This window comes from Sorex araneus, chromosome 9, assembly GCF_027595985.1.
Source record: "Sorex araneus isolate mSorAra2 chromosome 9, mSorAra2.pri, whole genome shotgun sequence".
NCBI lineage: Eukaryota > Metazoa > Chordata > Mammalia > Eulipotyphla > Soricidae > Sorex > Sorex araneus.
This window is the reverse complement of record NC_073310.1, coordinates 11,303,069-11,321,572: the sequence shown is the minus strand read 5'-3', so window position 1 is coordinate 11,321,572 and position 18,504 is coordinate 11,303,069. Positions and strand designations below refer to the sequence as shown.

The window sequence follows — 18,504 nt, the reverse complement described above, 5'->3', positions numbered from 1 at the left end:
TGTCCCCCCACCCCATGGGACTCTGCGATGACGCCGACCAATTGCTTCCAGCTACTACTTAAGCCCCATAACGGTTGTGATTCAGAGACACAAAAGAATCTGGGAACCGAGCAGCTCACGGCAGCGTTCTCTCCAGAACCTAATTATTAAAATTTTAGAACTTCAGAAGAGGATGGCCTCTCTCTCGGATGCACAACATTATATGGTACTCCTAACAAGCAATACCAAATAAGTCATCTAGCATTGCCTCTTTGGAAGGATTGAGTGGTGGTGGGAAAATTCCAAATAATAATGGTGAGTCTGGTGTCAAAATATTGAATGGAATCAAAGTAGGGAGAGAGGATTGTGGAAATTGTCTGCCACACAGGCAGGAGAAAAGTTGGGTTGGGGGCAGATGCTGGGTACTTTAGTGGTGGAAAATGTGCGCTGGTAGAAGGATCGGTGTTTGGTCATTATTTGACCAAAACTCAAACATTAAAGCATTGTAACTGTATCTCACAGTGAGTCAATAAAAAAGAAATCATCAGCCTTTTTGGTGCTGCTGCGGATCGTGCATGATGGAAGAGCCCAAAAGAGCGCCCTTGGACTCGAAGCAGCCCACTGAACTAATTCTGGCACGGGAACGGAGACCCCACGGTGGGCTGCGACAGTGGAAACCGGGCATTCCCCAAGTCTTTTAACCTCTCTCTCTCAACCCCTTCCTCCCGAGCACAGCACAGGGTCCACGGCTTTCTGAGCCCAAAATGGAGACGCCGAGCCAGCTCTCTCTAGGTTTCTCCATCTTATGAGCACCATAATAGGGTAAAAGTTTGTAGTGATGTTATTTCTGGTTGTACTTTCCCTGGACTTTATACAGAAACCCAAAACTGCGCGGCCGCAGAAGCGGCCACGCAACCTAATGTCATCTAAGCATCAGCAGTATGTAATGGTTCCTTTTTAACGGGTTGGACTTTTATGGGAGATCCTAACAAGAATAGTAAGTCTTTTGCTGAAATGTTGAAGGCAATCAAAGTGGTAGCCATCTCTATAGACTGAACTAAGCCATATCCCCACGCCGGCTGAGAAGAAATATCCTTCTTTCTCGGGAAGAAATGCGGTGTGGCGTCAACCGTAGTGTGATGTCCATTAAGCAAACGCAGACCTGGTGGCATGGGAATGGGATATAAAGGGAAAAATTATGTACATGGAACAGCAGGACGCTGGTGGAATCTCGAGGCCAGAGCCGATACCAGCGCAATACCTTTGGTTCCAGAAACTGCTTGCAGACACTCTACTAGACTATCAACTAAAGCAGGGCCCCACGCCGGCTGATGACGGGAAATAACCATCTTTTTCTGTTCTTTTCCCTTTGTCAGGCAGCGTGGCGATTACTAAACAGGCGTGAACTCGGTGGCGCGGGGCAAGGGGGGAAAAAAGAAAAGTTATGTAACAAACAGCGGGACTTAATATCTCTACGTTCTAAGCAATGGAGAACTATCAAATGCTTCCTTGGCAATAGGACTGTCTTTTTCTTTTTGGGGGGAAACCCCAGCAACAATAGTGAGTTATGTGTTGAAACATGGAATGTAATCGAGATAAAGCATAAACGAAGTGAAACTTATCACTTTCAAGGGCTGGGACTGGGGAGGTGGGAGGGAGCGGCAGGTACACTGAGGTGGTTGGTGATGGAATATGGGCACTGGTGAAGGGAAGGGTGTTTGAGTATTGTATAACTGACATAATCCTGAGAACTATGTAACCCTCCACATGGTGATTCAATAAAATTTAACATAAAAAAAAGACATCATCATCATCATCATCATCATCATCATCCCAAATTTCTCAAGCAGTGTCAATAACATCTCCATTCGTCCTAGCCATGCAAGGTCCCTCTCCACACGTTCAGATGAGCCTCACGCATGAAGGAACCGGCAGAGGAACCAAGGTGTGTGGGACCCCGGGCTGAGACCTCCAAGCCTACTCAGATCAGGACTGGGCCTCTTCTGCTCAGATTCCCCATCTTTCAGTAGCTAAGAGGTCACACTCATGGACTGCCCCCGGGCCATGTAATCCCACCAACGGCCAACATCCAGAGACTATAAAACCAAGCTCTTGGAAGACATCTTGTGGCCTCGTTCTCCCCCTGGGAGAACCTGGCAAGATACGGAGAGTTTCCTGCCCACATGGGAGAGCCTCGCAAACTCCCCATGGCATATTCAGATGCCAAAACCAGTAACAATGATGGTCTCATTCCCCTGATCCTCAAAGAGCCTCCAGTGCTGCACCATTGGAAAGGACAAGTAAAGAGAGGCTTCTACAATAAAAAAAAATAATAATATAAAATCCTCTAAAGGGGCCAGGGAGATAGTATAGCGGTTAGGAACTTTGCTTTGATCCCTGCTTTGACCCCTGGCAGTGCAAGGGGTTCCCCCATGCACCACCACGGATCACTCAAAAGCACAGAGCCAGGAATAGCCCCCCATGTTCATCCCCAATACCTTTGCCCCTCTGTCCAAATGAGGTTGGACCAAAATGTGGTCAGTAACCTAAAGCAGAATCCACCCAGTGCTTCTCCTTCATCAATCAGATGTTGAGTCCTGGACAACAGGCCCATGAGCAAGGTGCAGTAGTCCAGTAAGAGGAGGGGAAACTTGAGCCGGTGTCATGGAATAGCAAGGAGGACATTTGCGTTGCACGCAGCTGACCCGGATTCAATCCCCAGCATCCATAGGGTTCCCCAAGCACCTCCAAGTGTCATTCCTGAGTGCAGAACCAGGAGCAACCCCGAGTATCACTGGGTGTGACCCAAAAAGCCAAAAAAAAACAAGAGGAAGGTAAACTTCTAGGCAAAAACGTCCTCAGAAGAAGAGAGATCCAAGCTGCCCCCAGTCAGAACCCCATTCCAATGACACACAGCCTTCCGGGACGGCTGGCATGAGACAAAGCTGCATCCAGGAATCTAAATGAGGCCAGAAGTTCATGTCAGTTCATCCACACCACAATCCTGCTTCTACCAGGATGCCTCTATGCCTCCTAAGGAGTAAGTCCTGAACGCAGCCAGCTGTGGCCCAAAATTAAACCCCAAAAGTTCTCCACCATCCCCTCTGCTCAATCAAGCCCCATCCCGTCCGGCTCACCTCCCCCCCTGCATCTTTCCACTGCAGTCACATTGCAGCCCCACCAGCGCGGCTGCCCCTGGGCCATGTGTCCCTCTTCTCGCCGGAGCCTCTTCTCTCTGATGTGCTCTTGGCTCCGTCCCCACCTCCTTATGAGCTTGGCTCACCCGCCTCCATTCCAGGCCCCTCAGCGTCTCCTCACCTGCGACCCCACAGCATGTGTGTGAGCACGGGATGCTTCTAGCCCTGGTGTTCTCTCCTGCTTAGCACACCGCCTCATCTTCTTCACTCCAACTGCCCTTGTCTTGACTGTCCGCAACTACCATGAGACTCTTGGCCTGTTCCCTGTTCCCCTGCCGTGTCCCAGCGCCCCTGTGGCACATGGACTCACCCCACACTGAGCTGCTGAATATTGAAGGCGCAGGCACCTGGAGACTCCACCCCTGCCGACCCATCCAGTAATGGGGTCCCTGGCACACACCAGGGCCACTCCTTTATCTCAGCTTCTCCTCCTGGCCATGTCCCTTCCTCCTCACCATACCCCCAGCTCGAAAAAACGCTTGCATGCCACTCACCACCAGATTAGCTACTTCCCACACGGCCATCGTGATCTAGTCACCGGTCTTCTCACCTGTGACTGGACCTTCCTGTCTGCACCTCTCCCCCATCCAGCAAATGGAACATGCGGGCAGAACGCTCCGACCTCAGGGCTGGCCAGGATGAAAAGTAAAACAAGGCTCTAGATGCTGACCACCACCCATACCTTCCATCCTGGCCTGGGATGCCAGTCTGAGTCTGGTGAACACACTAGACCACCCAGCTGCTGACCCTGAGACTAACGCTGATGGTATGAGACAGCTCCGAACAGAATGGCCCCAAGTGGTGTCGAGCCAGCAAGAAATTCTGCCCTCGGAGCTAGAGGGAAAAGGAGAGGGGTTCAGGTTCTTCCCTGGCACGCTGTGGGCCCTGGTTCAATCCTGGCACAGCATAAAGTCCCCGAAGCACCACCAGAGTCACTTCTCCCCTATAATAGACTCAAGACGCAAGGCTCAGAGCGACGGCCTGTGACTCCACGGGGAAAAGGGCGACCTTGTATCCTAAGACTTTGCTCCACTTCCCACAAGGAAAAGATAAAAGACCAAATAGTTGACCGAGAGCAGCAGCCAATGGGGAATCATGTTGTTTGGACTATACCCCTCCCCCACCATCACCAAAACTAAAAATCTCCCGGAGTCCACACTCAAAAGGTTCACATTGTAACAAGGGATGAAGCCATTGCTAGAAGGTTCCTTCCTCGGTGCCAGATCTTATCGTTGGGGAAGGAGAGGGAAGGACAGAAACGCTGAGTCCAGGGGTGGGGGTGGGTGGAGAAAGCCTCAGAGGGAGGGGCAGAGGCCGACCCCGCCTTGGGAGCACACCCTGCCAGCAGAACTGGGTCACAGGGCAGAAAGGGCTGGAAGTACCCCACCCTGTGACTGCCCTTCAGTTGGCCAGGACTGCACTGAGTTCCCAGCACCCCATGAACACCCCCCACCTGACCTCAGTGTTCTCGTCTGCACATACGGGCTACTACTAATTCTCCCAGGATCCACCCTCACACGTTGTGTGAAGATTGACTTCTGTTGCACGTTGTTGGGTCCAGGTCACGGGTGCCACGTGATGAGTGCCAGTTCTAGAATGCATTTGAAATAATGAGCCGGGACTCCCCACTGCCCGAGTCCGCTGTCACCTGGGCAGGGAAGAAGAGGGAGGGGAAGAGAGAAGTGAGTCTTTGTTCTCCCGGGGGTCAGAAAGACTAAAAATCTCAAAACACTGAAAAGAAAATTTCAATATACTCTACTTCAGGCTCTCTCTGTTCAAGATGGCGCGGTGGGGGGATGATTTGACACAAGTGCGTGGGGGACCACAGGTAGTTAGGATAGAGAAGCGTACAGTGATGATAATAGTTAGAAATGGTCACTCTGGACAAGAACTGAATGTTGTAAAAGGAGGTACAGGAATATTAATGATAACCTCTCAGTACCTGTATTGGAAACCATAATGCCCAAAGTGGGGGGGAGGGGGGGAGAGAGAGACAGAGAGAGAGAGAGAGGAGGAAGAGGAGATGGAGGAGGGAGAAAAGGAGGAGGAGAGGAGAAGAGAAGAAGAGTTTCAGTTTCCTGATACCTGTGTCAGAGAAGGTGTAGGAGAGGGAGGAGCCTCCTGCCAGGCTGGGGCTGGGAGAGACGGAAAAGGTTTGATCAAATCACAAGAGCATCCGGACAGCAACACAGAAAGAGGAAAGTGCAGCCCTGCAGGCTCAGTTTCAGTTTCCTAACTTCTGTGTCAGAGAGGGTGTAGGAGAGGGAGGAGCCTCCTGCCAGGCTGGGGCTGGGAGAGACTTAAAAGGTTTGGTCAGATACCAAGAGCATCGGTCGGAGATGGAGCCCCGGCAGGATCTGTACAACACTCTGCCAGAGGACCTCGGTGACTTTGTGGAGAAGAGCCTCGTGCCCGACGGGGAGTGGAAGAGGGAGGAGCAGGATGCCTGGCACCGATGTTCCACTTTCTTAATGGATCACTGCTTCCAGGATCAGCTGGTGGCAGGCCAAGAGGTCCGGGTGCTGAAGGTGATGAAGGTGAGTGACAACCCCGTGCTCCAATCCCAGCCCTGCTCCTTTGGGATGGGTGCCCTGGGGGGGTGGCAGGGAAGTGGTTCCCTCTCTTGGCCTTGGGGTCCTTCCTCCTCTTCAGCCTAAATATTGAGAAAAATTAAGTGTCCCAGAAGCGGGGAATGTGCTCTTAAACAGTGACTCTCCAAAGTAATGGAACGACAAGGATTGTCCTTTGGAATCCAGCCTCTGAGACACAGGTGGACTAGGCTCTCTACGTGCCTCCCAACTGCATGCTTCCTGTTTCTTGTTTCTTGTTGAACAAAACCTTCTTGGGGGCCAAGGAGACTCGAAGCGCTAGAGTCCATGCTTTGCATACTGGAACCTAGATTCTGATCCCTGAGTACCTTCAGGGTAGCCTCCAGTCTCCCCCCAAAAAAGTAGACTGTATCCCCAGTCATAAATGTTATTTGCTATATTTTTCTTCAAAAACTGCACCATCATAAATTTATATTATGAATCCTATTAAGTTATCATAGGAACTTAATATTATAAGTGAATATAATATTATTATAATCTCAGAGAAATTATGTAGTGTCAGAGCGTACCCCCACAGTAAAATGGATTTTCAGAGATGGACCACGTAATTCAACACCCTGTCATGGCTTGATTTCTCCTGGAAAGTGCTCAAACAAATGACCCAAGAGGTGCTCAGAGATGCTGGGAATAATCCCGTAAAGTTTCAGCCAACCAGGCCAGGGGTTAAATGCAAGCATCCAAAGCAGCAGATGCTTTGATAGGGGTGCCGGGAATTACCTGCCCTGCCCCCCTCCACCTCTAGTGCAAGAGGTGTCGAGGATTAGTCTGGGGTTAGGAGCATGCCCCTGTATATCTCCCCAGCCCATGTAATTGGATGTATAGTATTGCAGCCTAAATTAAATGTGTCTTGACGATAAACTAGATTGTGTGCCTATTGCTGCAATGAAAACCATTGAGCATGAGAGCCACCAGCCTCTCCCTGAGTATGGCAAAGGCTGCACTGAAAAGAATTCCTCCATCGGGCCACCGGGCACTGCTGGGTGCGGTCCAGGTGATTCTTCAGCGACAATTTTTTTTTCTAGAAGAATCTTTCAAAGCGTCAGGGGTCTTCTTAGCAATCCAGGAGATTAGAAGCAGAAAAGTCAGAGACTCGAGGCCCTTCGGTTCCTTTAAGAGTCAACCTTGCCGTTCCCAAGAGCCGCGGCACGAGAAGCAGAGCCTCCCGCCTACTGACTGTGATCCTGAGGTCTCCTAACCCATTTTGGCACCAGAGCAGATTCTTGCAGCCATCCATTTTGACTGTGAACTGAGCTAAAGTATTAGAAACCCAAAACCGCGCGGCCGCTATTGCGGCCGCGCGGACTCAAAGTCTTCACTTTTACCAAGGAAGAGAAATTATTAGATGATGCTTATTCAGCAGGCCTGATTGTTGGGGAAAATTTCCAATCAACAATAGTGAGTTCTGTATGGAAATATGAAATGTACTCAATATATAGAGAGAATAATGGGAATATCATCACTACTTAGATGGGGGTGGGGTGGGAGGGGGGTGTATTGGGGTTCTTGGTGGTGGAACGGGTGCACTGGTGAAGGGATGGTGGTTTAATCAGTATTTGACTGTGACTTAAACCTGAAAGCTTTGTATTTTTTTTTGTTTTCACGGTGGTTCAATAAAATATTTCTTTAAAAAAAAAAAAATAAATAAAAAATAAAAGAAACAAAAAAAAAAAAAAAAAAGAGTCAACCTTGCCGTTCTAGGCTGGGCTCCCCAGGGCTGAAGTCCAGGGCTAAAGGGCAACTTCTGCTTCCTGCTCTACAGACACTTTGCTTTGGGGGGATGCTGCGACCAGCTCACTGCTGGGGAATGCTGTGAGCTCAGGGCTAGGTAGGGCTGATGGGCCTGCAGAGACTACAGGATTCAACCCAGGACTCCTGCACGCAAAGCATGAACTCCAGACAACACTGCAGAGTAGTTTTTGCTTTGTTTCACTTTGGTTTGTTTGGAGAGAGCCACACCTAAGGTACTCAGGACTTAAGCCTAGCTCCGTGCTCAGGGGTCACTCCTGGTGGTACTTGGGGGACATATGAAGTGTCAGTGATGGAATTTGGGCCATGTGCATGGTCCCTTCTGCACTGTACGGGCATGGCAGCCTTTACTGCCACGTTAGATCATCCTTTGTTTTCAGAATCTCAAATCAAAAAAGAAAAGAGCTTCTTTTTGATGAGCATGATGAACATGTTCAAGATTATGCAGGAGTCTGAAGTCAAACTGCTTCGTGAGTTGTTTAGTGGTTTTGTTTTCTTTGGTGTGTGTGTGTTGGGGGTAAGGTGAGGGGGGGAAATATTTGGTTTTTGCTGTGGTGGAGATCAAACCTAAAACCTCACAGTCTCTACCTCTGAGCTATATCTCAGCTCTGCTTTGTGATTTTATTTATTTATTTTTGGGGGCTAGCCCTGGCAGTGCTCCCAGATAGGTGCGCCAGAGTGGCCTTCCCCAGTGCTGGGGCAGGGGGCGCATATGGTGTAAGGGATGAATCCAGGCCTCCCATGTGAAAAGCAGGCTTGCTGGCCTTGTAAGCCAGCCTCCAACTTGCTTCAGGATATTTCTAATTCCACATTTAGGCACCAAAATATAGGAAATACTCCCAGATCACAAAATGGCCACGGACCAATAACAGTATTAGCATCTTACTCTACTACAATCAATCACACAGCGGGCTAGCGAAGTAGCACAACAGGTAGGGCATTTGCCTTGGACATGGTTGAGCCAGGTTCGATTCCTTGTCCCTCTTCCGGAGAGCCCAGCAAGCTACTGAGAGTATCCCGTCCACCTGGCAGAGCTTGGCAAGCTACCCGTGGCGTATTTGATATGCCATAAAAAGGAACAAGTCTCACAATGCAGACGTTACTGGTGCCCGCTCAAGCAAATCAACGAGCAAGGGGATGACAGTGATATAGTGAGGAGGCCCCCCCAAGGTGGTCTGAAGGAAGTATCCCCTAGATCTAGACCTCTCTGCACTGGCTTTACCACTTCTTATTCCCCTAATTCTTTCCAAAAAAAATTTATTTTTGCTTTTTGGGTAACACCAGCTATGCTCAGGGGTTACTCCTGGTTCCACACGCAGGAATTACCCCTTATGGGGCTTGGGGGACCATAGGGCATACCAGGGATTGAACCCAGGTAAGTTGTGTGCAAGGCAAATGCCCTACCCACTGTACTACTGCTCCAAAATTTTAAATTTAGAATATACGTTGGTGCTTAGATACAAAAATGCATTGGTCTGGGCCTGAGCTGCCTTCTAGAACATTCTATGGCAATAGAAGTGTTTGCATGATTGACATGTGCTTAGTTATCAGCACACACACAGAACATGGATGGCTGTCAAATGCATGATGCTGAGTGGGAATGCATGGCCAATGTAAGAGTCACCTTCCACAGGGAGCCCAGAGCACCCGAGGGGAATGTCTGAGTGCAGAGCTGAGCTTTTCATATCTCAATCTATTTTAATCCTTTTAAAACCAAAAAGTCACGCATGGCGGTTGGATGAGGTGTGTGTTAGGCTGCCCTGGTGCAGGCGTGGATAATTGATGGTGTGTCAGAAGCAGATAGCTCTGATGGCCTCTGAGGAAAGGCTTAGGAACAGGGATGAATCCGAAGTTCTGCATCTCATTGATATGTTTGAGCAGCCTGCCCAGTGATTTATTTTTTTCAATGTAAAGAGGTGAAAACATCAGCTGGAACAATAGTACAGCAGGTAAGGCATTTGCCTTGCATGGGGACAACCCATATGGTACCTGGAGCCCTTCTAGGAGTGATTCCTGAGTTCAGAGCCAGGAATAAGCCCTGAACACCCATGGATGTGACTAAAAAGGCTCTCAGGAGTAAATTTTAATTAAAAAAAAGAAAGAAAGTGGCCAGAGAGGTAGAACAGTAGATAAAACACTTGTCTTGAACGCAGCCAACCTAGGTTTGATGCCAGCATCCCATTTTTCCCTTCAGCACCACCAAGAGTAAAAATTTAAGTCCAGAGCCAGGAATAAACTCTTACTATCATCAGGTGTGCCCCCACCACACTCACAAAAAAAAAAGATATGATTATAGGAACACCTTGATATTAAAGGCCATCGTGTCCAATGGACAACCAAGGCTCCTTTGGGAACGGGAGTCAACAGCCTTCCAGGGTGTCTCTGTCTTCAACCCCCCTCCCACCCAGTCTCAGAGCATCAGGTCTCAGGATAAATGAAGCTCCACATTGATGTGCTCCCTAGGGTGGCTCCTACGGAAAGGGGACAATGCTGAACCACACCTCCGACGTGGACTTGATCCTATTCCTGAGCTGTTTCTCCAGTTTCCGAGACCAAGCAGGCCTCCGTAAGGACATCATCGACTTCATCGAGAAGAAAGTGGATCACTGCAGCCAGAGCTTGGGCTACAACCTCTCTGTGATTCCCCACTGGGGCAGGAGCCCCCGCTCCCTGGCCATCCAAGTCCAGGCCAAGAAGAACAGCGATGTCATCAAAGTGGACGTGCTCCCGGCTTTCGACGTTCTGGGTAAAGAGGACGAGGGGTCAGCTGCACAGAGGCCGCTGGGGGAGGACATTCTTGCAAGCTGGCCTTAGGGAGCGCTGGCAGAGTGTAAATTGGGGGGCAGAGTCTGGGGTAGATAAAGTTTCTTCACTTTTCAGTGCAGCAGGATAGGTCTGGAAAGACCCCTTGATGATGAAGGCCTCCCGTAAATGCATGTGGCCATACATCAGTGTGAAACGTATACCAGATTTCGTGATCTTCTCTTCCCTGGGAAAACCCTAGGACCTTCCAGCACTTAGAAGAATCTAAAAGTCAGAACTACATCGGGAATCCTTTCTTTTTTCTTTTTTTTTATTTATGCGGGTTTATCATTGACAATATGATGGATTTTTAGGGGTCTTTTTAACTGAATTCCCTTGAGATACGCAATTACAAAGTTGATCGTGATTCAGTCCTACAATGTACCAATGCCTGTTCCTTCACCAGTGTACATTTTCTCCACTGATGATTTCCGTGTCCCTCCCATCCCTCCCCTCACTAGTCTACCTCTATGGAAGACACAGGATCTTTCTCACTACCTCATTCTCTCTCTCTCTTTCTATCATGTATATCACTTTACCTCCTTTCAGCACCCAGTTTTTGTCCCATTTCGAATTATCACTGCTATAGCAGTTCCTTCTCTGTCCTAACTGCCCTCCACCCAACCACTTGTGGCAAACTTCCTCTCCTAGACGGGCCTACTGGCCCTCTTTTCACTTTGCGTATTATTCTCATACCATGTTTTTTTTAATATCCCACAAATGAGTGCAATCATTCTCTGTCTGTCCCTCTCCCTCTTACTCTTTTAACTCAGCATGATACTCTCCACCTCCATCCACATATAAACAAATTTCATGACTTCACTTTTTCCTAATAGCTGCACAGTATTCCACTGTGTAGAAGTACCATAGTCTATATCCATTCATCTGTTCGTGGGCACTGGGGCTGTCTCCAAATTCTGGTCGATTGTGTATAGTGCTGCAATGAACACAGGAGTGCAGATGACTTTTTGTAACTATGTTTTGGGGTCCTTGGGGAATATTCTCATGAGCAGTATTGCTGGGTCATATGGGAGCTCACTGTCTACCGTTTTGATAATATCCATATTGTTTTCCAGAAAGGCTGATTTCCCCACCAGTAATGAATGAGAGTCCCTTTCTCCCCGCACCCACACCAGTGCTAGGGGTTCTTGTTCTTTCTCATGTTGCCAGTCACTGTGGCATGAGGACTTTTTAGGGGTTAGTGTGTGACAGTGCCCCCCAGCACCCCAGAGCCCCCTTGTCTCCTCCCTTTCTCCCTCCTGCTCCCCTTTTAGTTAACAAAATTGAATCTCTAGGTGGCTTTGTTGTTCTTGTTGGTTTAGTTCACTCATCCAAATTCCAATGTGAGTGAAACCGTTAGCCCATGGGCTCTCACTTCCATAGTTATTTCACATTCGCTTCATGGTCTCAAGTTCCATCTATTTTGTCAGCAGAGACAAAATTTCACCTTTTCCCCCAAATGGCACAGTAGTATTCCATTGTGTACAGACTCGATGGCTTCTCTGCTCAGCCATCTTTGGATGGGCCTCGGGGTAGAGTACATGCTTATCCTGTGGATCACGGGCTCTGAACACAGGGAGCAGACACCCCATCCCATTAGTGTTTCCTCTCTTCAGATAAAGTCCTCAAGCTATTGCTGCAGCCCATGGATTACCATTTAATAGTGTTGTGGGGTATTTTGATAAGGTATTGTGTTGCTGTTTTTCTTTGTTTTCATTTATTTTTTTCATTGAATCACAGTGAGATACACAGTTACAAAGATGTTCGTGATTGGATTTGGTCATACAATGTTCCAACACCTTTCCCTTCATCACTGTACATTTCCCACCACTAATGTGCCCAGGTTCCCTTCCCACCTTGCCACTACAGCACTCTCTCTCTCTCTCTCTCTCTCTCTCTCTCTCTCTCTCTCTCTCTCTCTCTGTATTTCTCCCGATTTGAGCTACAAAACCTGCTAATTGCCCTTGGGAAAGAAATCAAACACCTCCAACTGTACTAATCTGTTTAATGGGATCACAAAATCAGATTGGACCCTAGAAAACTGACAATACTGGGCCCGATTTGGACACATGTGGGTGATTCCTTAGGATTCCGTGAAATTTCACCTATTTCCTAGGACCATCTTGCATATCTCACCAGCCGAGGGCTCGAGAGTAACCCGACAATAATGTTTCATCATAAGACAGAATAATGAACGCAAGAATGAGGGTTTTGTGGGTTACCGTGGGATGCTGGTGTCTTCACGCAAAGGGTGGGTGTTCCTGACCAGGTGCTCTCCTCACAGGAAATGCCTCCCCAGACTCTCACCTACCACAGGAAATCTATGAAGACTTAATATCCTGTGGAGGCTACCCTGGGGAGTTCTCCCCCAGCTTCACAGGCTTGCAACGACACTTCGTGAAAAGTCGCCCCGTAAAGGTCAAGAACCTCCTGCGGCTGGTGAAACACTGGTGGTACCTGCAGGTGCAGTCAGGGGGCTGAGATGGGGATCCAGGCTGGGGCCTGAGCTGGGCTGGGGGTTGGGCTGGGGACTAGACTCCTGTGTTAGACTGGGGGTCCAGGGTGGGGGTCCTCGTTGGGGGCCGATCTGAGGGGCTGGGTTGGGAATCCGGTTGGGGGGGGAAAGAGGCAGAACAAACTTGGGTTTGGGGGGGGGCACACTTGGCTACGCTCAAGGCTTACTCTTGACTCTGCACTCAGGGATCAACCCTGGCAGGGCTCTAGGGACCATAAAGGATGTGGGGATCAAACCCAGGTTGACCATGTGCAAGACAAGAGCCTTAACAACTGGACTGTGTGTCTGGCCCCACCCATCCACTTTTTTGTTTGTTTAACAGTGGCTACCCCCACATTGGGCTCAGGGGCTGGGGCAATTACTAGAAATAATCAGACCAGCCTGAGATGGGCCACTCACACACACACACACACACACACACACACACACACACACACACACACACAAACACAGCGTCAGGGTTAAACTCAATGCCTCGACACTGAAGGCAGATATTTGCTGTGAACCTGCACTCCCAGCCCTGCATTCCTCATTTATGAAATCTTGCTGGGCCAGGGGATGCATACATCCAGGTCCCACACCGCCTGGCCTGCCTCAAAGGTGCCGGGTGGTGGGTGACCTGGAAATAGATAGGTCTGGAGAGATCAAATTCCCTGGGTAATAATCTATCACGGCTCCCCCAACGCACCCCTGCCCTCTCTCTCCTCCTCACCAGCATCAGAAACACAAACATGCAAAAGTGGACTTGCCTCCAAAATACGCCCTGGAGCTGCTGACCATCTATGCCTGGGAAAGAGGCACCAACAAAAGTGAGAATTTTAACCTGGCCCAAGGCTTAAGATCAGTGATGGAGCTTGTCCGAGATTACAATGATATCTGCATCTACTGGACCAAGTATTATAACTTCAAAAATAAGGCTGTCAGAATCTTTATCAAAAAAAAGCTGAAGGAAAAAAGGTATGTTCCCAGGACTGCTTGGAGATGCAAGGAACAGAACAACCCACACATTTCCAATGCTTGCCTTGAGATGTTGTGATTGACAGTGCTTTCAGGGGCATACACAGAATCCCAACACTGCAGCCATCACAGTGTACCACCTCCCCTCACCCAAGGATGCCAATGCCCCCTCCCTCTCAACCTCAGCCTTCCCACAACTCAAGTTCTCTATCTGGAGACCCCTGACTGCTGTGTATCTTTATGTCCCATCTTTGAGAGACATCATCCTGTATCTGCCCCCTTTCCTTCTGACTAACTTCCCTCAATATGAGATTCACTAGTTCCACCTATGTTGCTGCAAATTACATGAGTTTGTCCTTTCCTGGAACTACATTGCGTTTCCTTTGTACCACATATTCTTGGTCCATGTATCATATCGATGCATTTGGGTGGTTTCCATATCTCAGCCACTGTGCTAAGTGTGGCAATAAACACAGGTTTGTGAACATCCGTCAAAATAAATGTTTTGTGTGGTGGGAATGACGCCAAGAAGAGACATCAATGGGTCATAGGATAGTTCTATTCCTGTTTTTTAAATAGATCTCCATGTTGATTGCCATGGAGGCTGAGTCACACAGCTTCACACTGACAGTGGATGAAAGAAAACCCAACACAAGTTTAAGACAAAGGGAAATGTCTTAGCTTTGTCACCAAAAAAAGGAAAACACTCTATGAGATAAACAAACCTTCAGGTCTGGCGGGGTCCAGGCATTTGCTATGGTCAAATCCCATTCTATGACTCTTTATGTCTTGCCCCTCTGAACTCAGGCTGATTTCTTTGAGAATCCCCAAGTCCTAGGAGGGCATTTGGGTCCAGTATCCTAGTACAATGTCAAGGCACCACACTGACAGGGCCAGGTTAAATGACTCCTCCAGTTCTCAAAACAGGCATCAAGTCCAAAGGAGCCCGTCCTGCGTGGTGACTCCCACCTGGAGTGGGGGTTGAGTGCCAGAGACCAGAGGTCAGAGGGTAATGGAAATCTGCTTCCCCTTCTCTCTCCCAGGCCCGTGATCTTGGACCCTGCAGATCCCACCAACAATCTGGGGAGTGGAAAGAGATGGGATGTGATGGCCAAAGAGGCTGCCTACACCCTGCAACAGGCTTGCTGCAGCACCGTGGACCCGTGGCCAGTGCGAGTATGAGCTCCCTGGAGATGTCCACCACTGGACAGCCCTATCCCTTTAAAGATGGCCGGACCTCAGTGTTTTCATCTGTAAAATGGGTAGACAATATGGGGTGTTGTGGAGCCTCATGAGGAAGAGGGGCCAAGAATTGACTCTCTCTGACTGGAGAGCTAGTACAGGGCTTAAGCTGCCTATCTGGCATGCGGCCAAACCTGGTTCCATGCCCAGGACTCCCTCCGGAGCCCTGCCAGAAGTGATCCTGGTCACAGAGTCAATAGTTAGCCCTGAAGAACCTCTAGGCGTGACCCCAGAACCAAGGAACAATGGCAACAATAATTTACTCACATACATACATGCATAAATGCTATAAGGGGGAATCTCCCTTCTTAGGGGTTTTTGAAAGCTGCTGAAATGAGATTTGACCTGGTCACGTGTCCCTAAACTGGGTCAGTGACAGACCAAAATGTGCCACACTGGTCCCATACACTGTGCCCTAAAGCCTGGGTGGTGCCCTCTCTGCCCCCGGGTCTCTGTCATTGGTTGAAGGCCCTGTGATGTTCACACACTGACAAAGCCACTGAACCCCGCTTTTCTCAGAACCGACCCCGACTGTGTGCGACACCTCACCACGTAGAGGAGGAATTAGGGTCTCTCGGTAGACGGTGATCCCCTCAGCACAACCCCTGCAAAACTCCAAGCCTTCCCCCGAACGCACAGAATACTGTCTGCACTCATCACAGCACCCAGGAAGGACTCTAGGCTGTCAGCCCCGAGAAATCACTCTCCCGGTCTGCAGAGGAACGCCAGGTTCACATACGACAGGAGAGAAGTCCTGGCGAAACGTTTCCGTTTCTGTAAGAGGAAGGAGAGGAAGCAGAAGTCCAAGGTCCCAGTGGCAAGGCTGATGAGCTGTGAAGCCTGGGGGACCCCCACCCAGGTGTCACCCGCTGGCTGGAAGGTCCAGGGCACCAGGGAGCTTCTGAGACAAGATCCTTGGCACAGTCTTCCAATGCTTGCCAAGAACCCTCCCCAACCATCCTTTATGGTGGTGGTGGTGGTTTTATTTTTTGTTCCGAATACAGCAACACTCACACATAGCCCCCCAAGCCAATAGAACTATGTCAGAAAGGGGACACAATCTAAGCAGGTCTCTGTTCTGTGTTCCAGCATCTTCCCTCTCCCATCCTGGGCTCAGACTTCTGTCTGTGCATCGCTGAGACAGAAAGTAGAAGGGACCGGGGTTCACACACTTAGTTTTACTTACTTAAATGATTCCATTCTTTGATTGCATAGTGAAAGCTTCTGAAAGATTGCCAGATCCACACAGAGACTGGAAAGGCATAACGACCAACCATACCCTGCACGACGGGCTATTTTGAGCATGAGGCTATGGAGGCTGCTGATGTCAGGATGGGGTGCAGGGAGCTGGCTCGAAGGGCTGGGGCACGGGCTCTGCACATGCGAGTTCCGGGTTCCATCCCTGACACTTGGGGTCCCCTCAGCACCACACCAATGCTAGGAATCAAGCCTGGGCACCGTCAGGTGTGGTCTAGAAAACAAGTATATAAACACGACAGGACGAGATATATATATATCAGGACTGATATACCAGGACTGTGCGGGCGGTGGGGAGTTGGTGCGGAGAGAGTAAAAGCACCAAAAGTCTCCCTGGGTCTAATCCATCTTTCTGAGAGCAAGACAGTAACCTGGCCAAGGAAGTGCCTTCAATTACATGACTTGATCTGGTTGTTAGGGTGTTTCAGACTTTTGCTAAGACAGTGAATGTCTCTGGGGTTCACCTCTGACAGCCTGTGAAGAGTCGAGGGAGGAGGTGCAAATGGGACCCCTGGGTGACAGCTGGGGACTCTGTAGAGGCCCATGAGGAGGCTTTCTGGGACATGTTGCTTGTTGCCATTCCCCTGGCCAGCAGGAGTCTGCTCAAAGCATTACTGGGTCCTGTTACTCCGCTTACTTTCCCAGGGAAAGCCCCAGTTTCTGCCTGGGGGCTGAGATCCTTCCATTTGACCAATGTCGGGGTGAGCAGTCAAGCACACCGTGATCCCCGAAGCAGAAGGCCTCAGAAATAAGAGTCTGTTCCGGACACCCAGATAACCTTCCCCCGCTTTAACTTTCAGGAGGCAAGATACGTTCAGGTGAAAGTGGAGGTGCCGAGTGCGGGAGTCCAGACGCTCATGGTACACCCCTACAGACCCATCTGGAAGATGAAAATGAGGATCAAGAAGAAGTGGCACCTCAGGGGGCAGCAGCGGCTCTCCTTCCAGGAGCCCGGGGAAGAACGGAAAGCACTCAGCAACTCCAAGACACTGGCACATTTCGGGCTCTTTGCCAGGGTGACAGTCTCGGTTCTGGTGACCAAGCCTGGGGAGATCCAGGTCTTTGTGAAGGACAGCAGCGGCCACAGTAAGCCCTATGCGGTCTACCCCAGTGACTCCATCTCTTCCCTGAAGGAGAAGATTGAGGAGGCAGGGGGACACCCGGCAGAGGACCAGATACTCATGTTCCAAGGCCACAAAGTGTATAATAGTAGCAATCTCTCAGACCTGCAGGTCCGAGACTGTGACACCATCCTGCTATTCAGGAAAGATTACTAGTCGCCCGGGTGTCAGGGCGACCACCTGGCTCTCAGACCACCGTGATGCTTGTCCACAGTTTTGCCTTAGAGCAGACTCCAGAACTAGCCGCTTAAAGATGCCGCCTGTGGACGTGACCAGTGACTGGGATGCCCCAAGAGCTGTGACCAAAAGTCCCCCTTAAATATACTTTTGGCCCAGTGTCAGGGATTTCCTGAGACAATGGACTGTGGACATAATCAGTGATCGATTAAGATCAAAGACAGGAAAACCCTAGATTGCCTAAGGTAGAAATGATCTGCAGCTAGGTTTTCCAAACAGTAACCTGACCACATGGCTTATCTGCCTCTGCATAGCTGTTGCTACCTCATTGTCTGACTTTCTGCTAGAAAAATGCTCAAAACCCTTAAACGGGCTGGGGGCAAAAAAACAAACTGTGACCCGGGTTGCATGATTCGGGTCTGGGGCCCCATGCAGTCACGGAAGAATAAATGCCTCAGAATGTCTCCAGTCCTTTTCTATCCCAGCCGCCTTCTCCCCTAAAAGTAGAGAGAAAGGAAGAAGGAAGTTGTCTTCCGTAGAAGAGACAGGGGTGGGGTGGGGTGGGGTGGGGATGGCAGAAGGGAGACTGGGAACGTTGGTGGTGGAAAATGTGCACTGGTGGAGGGATGGTGTTCTATCATTGTGTGACTAAAACTCAATCATGAAAGCTTTGTAACTGTAGCTCATGGTGATTCAATAAAAAATAAATTTTTTTTAAAAAATGTCTCTAGTTAGACTGAGCACAGCGGCCACTCAACACCTTTATTGCAAACCACAACAGCTAATTAGAGAGAGAAAACAGAAGGGAATGCCTTGCCACAGTGGCAGGGTGGGGTGGGGGGGAGATGGGATTGGGGAGGGTGGGAGGGACACTGGGTTTACGGGTGGTGGAGAATGGGCAC

The 18,504-nt window shown here is 49.5% G+C and overlaps 1 pseudogene; it reads left to right on the top strand.

Moving 5' to 3' along the window:
- Nucleotides 1-5,515: 5,515 nt before the first annotated feature.
- Nucleotides 5,516-17,626, top strand: LOC105942739 (2'-5'-oligoadenylate synthase-like protein 2; annotated as a pseudogene).
- Nucleotides 17,627-18,504: the final 878 nt, after the last annotated feature.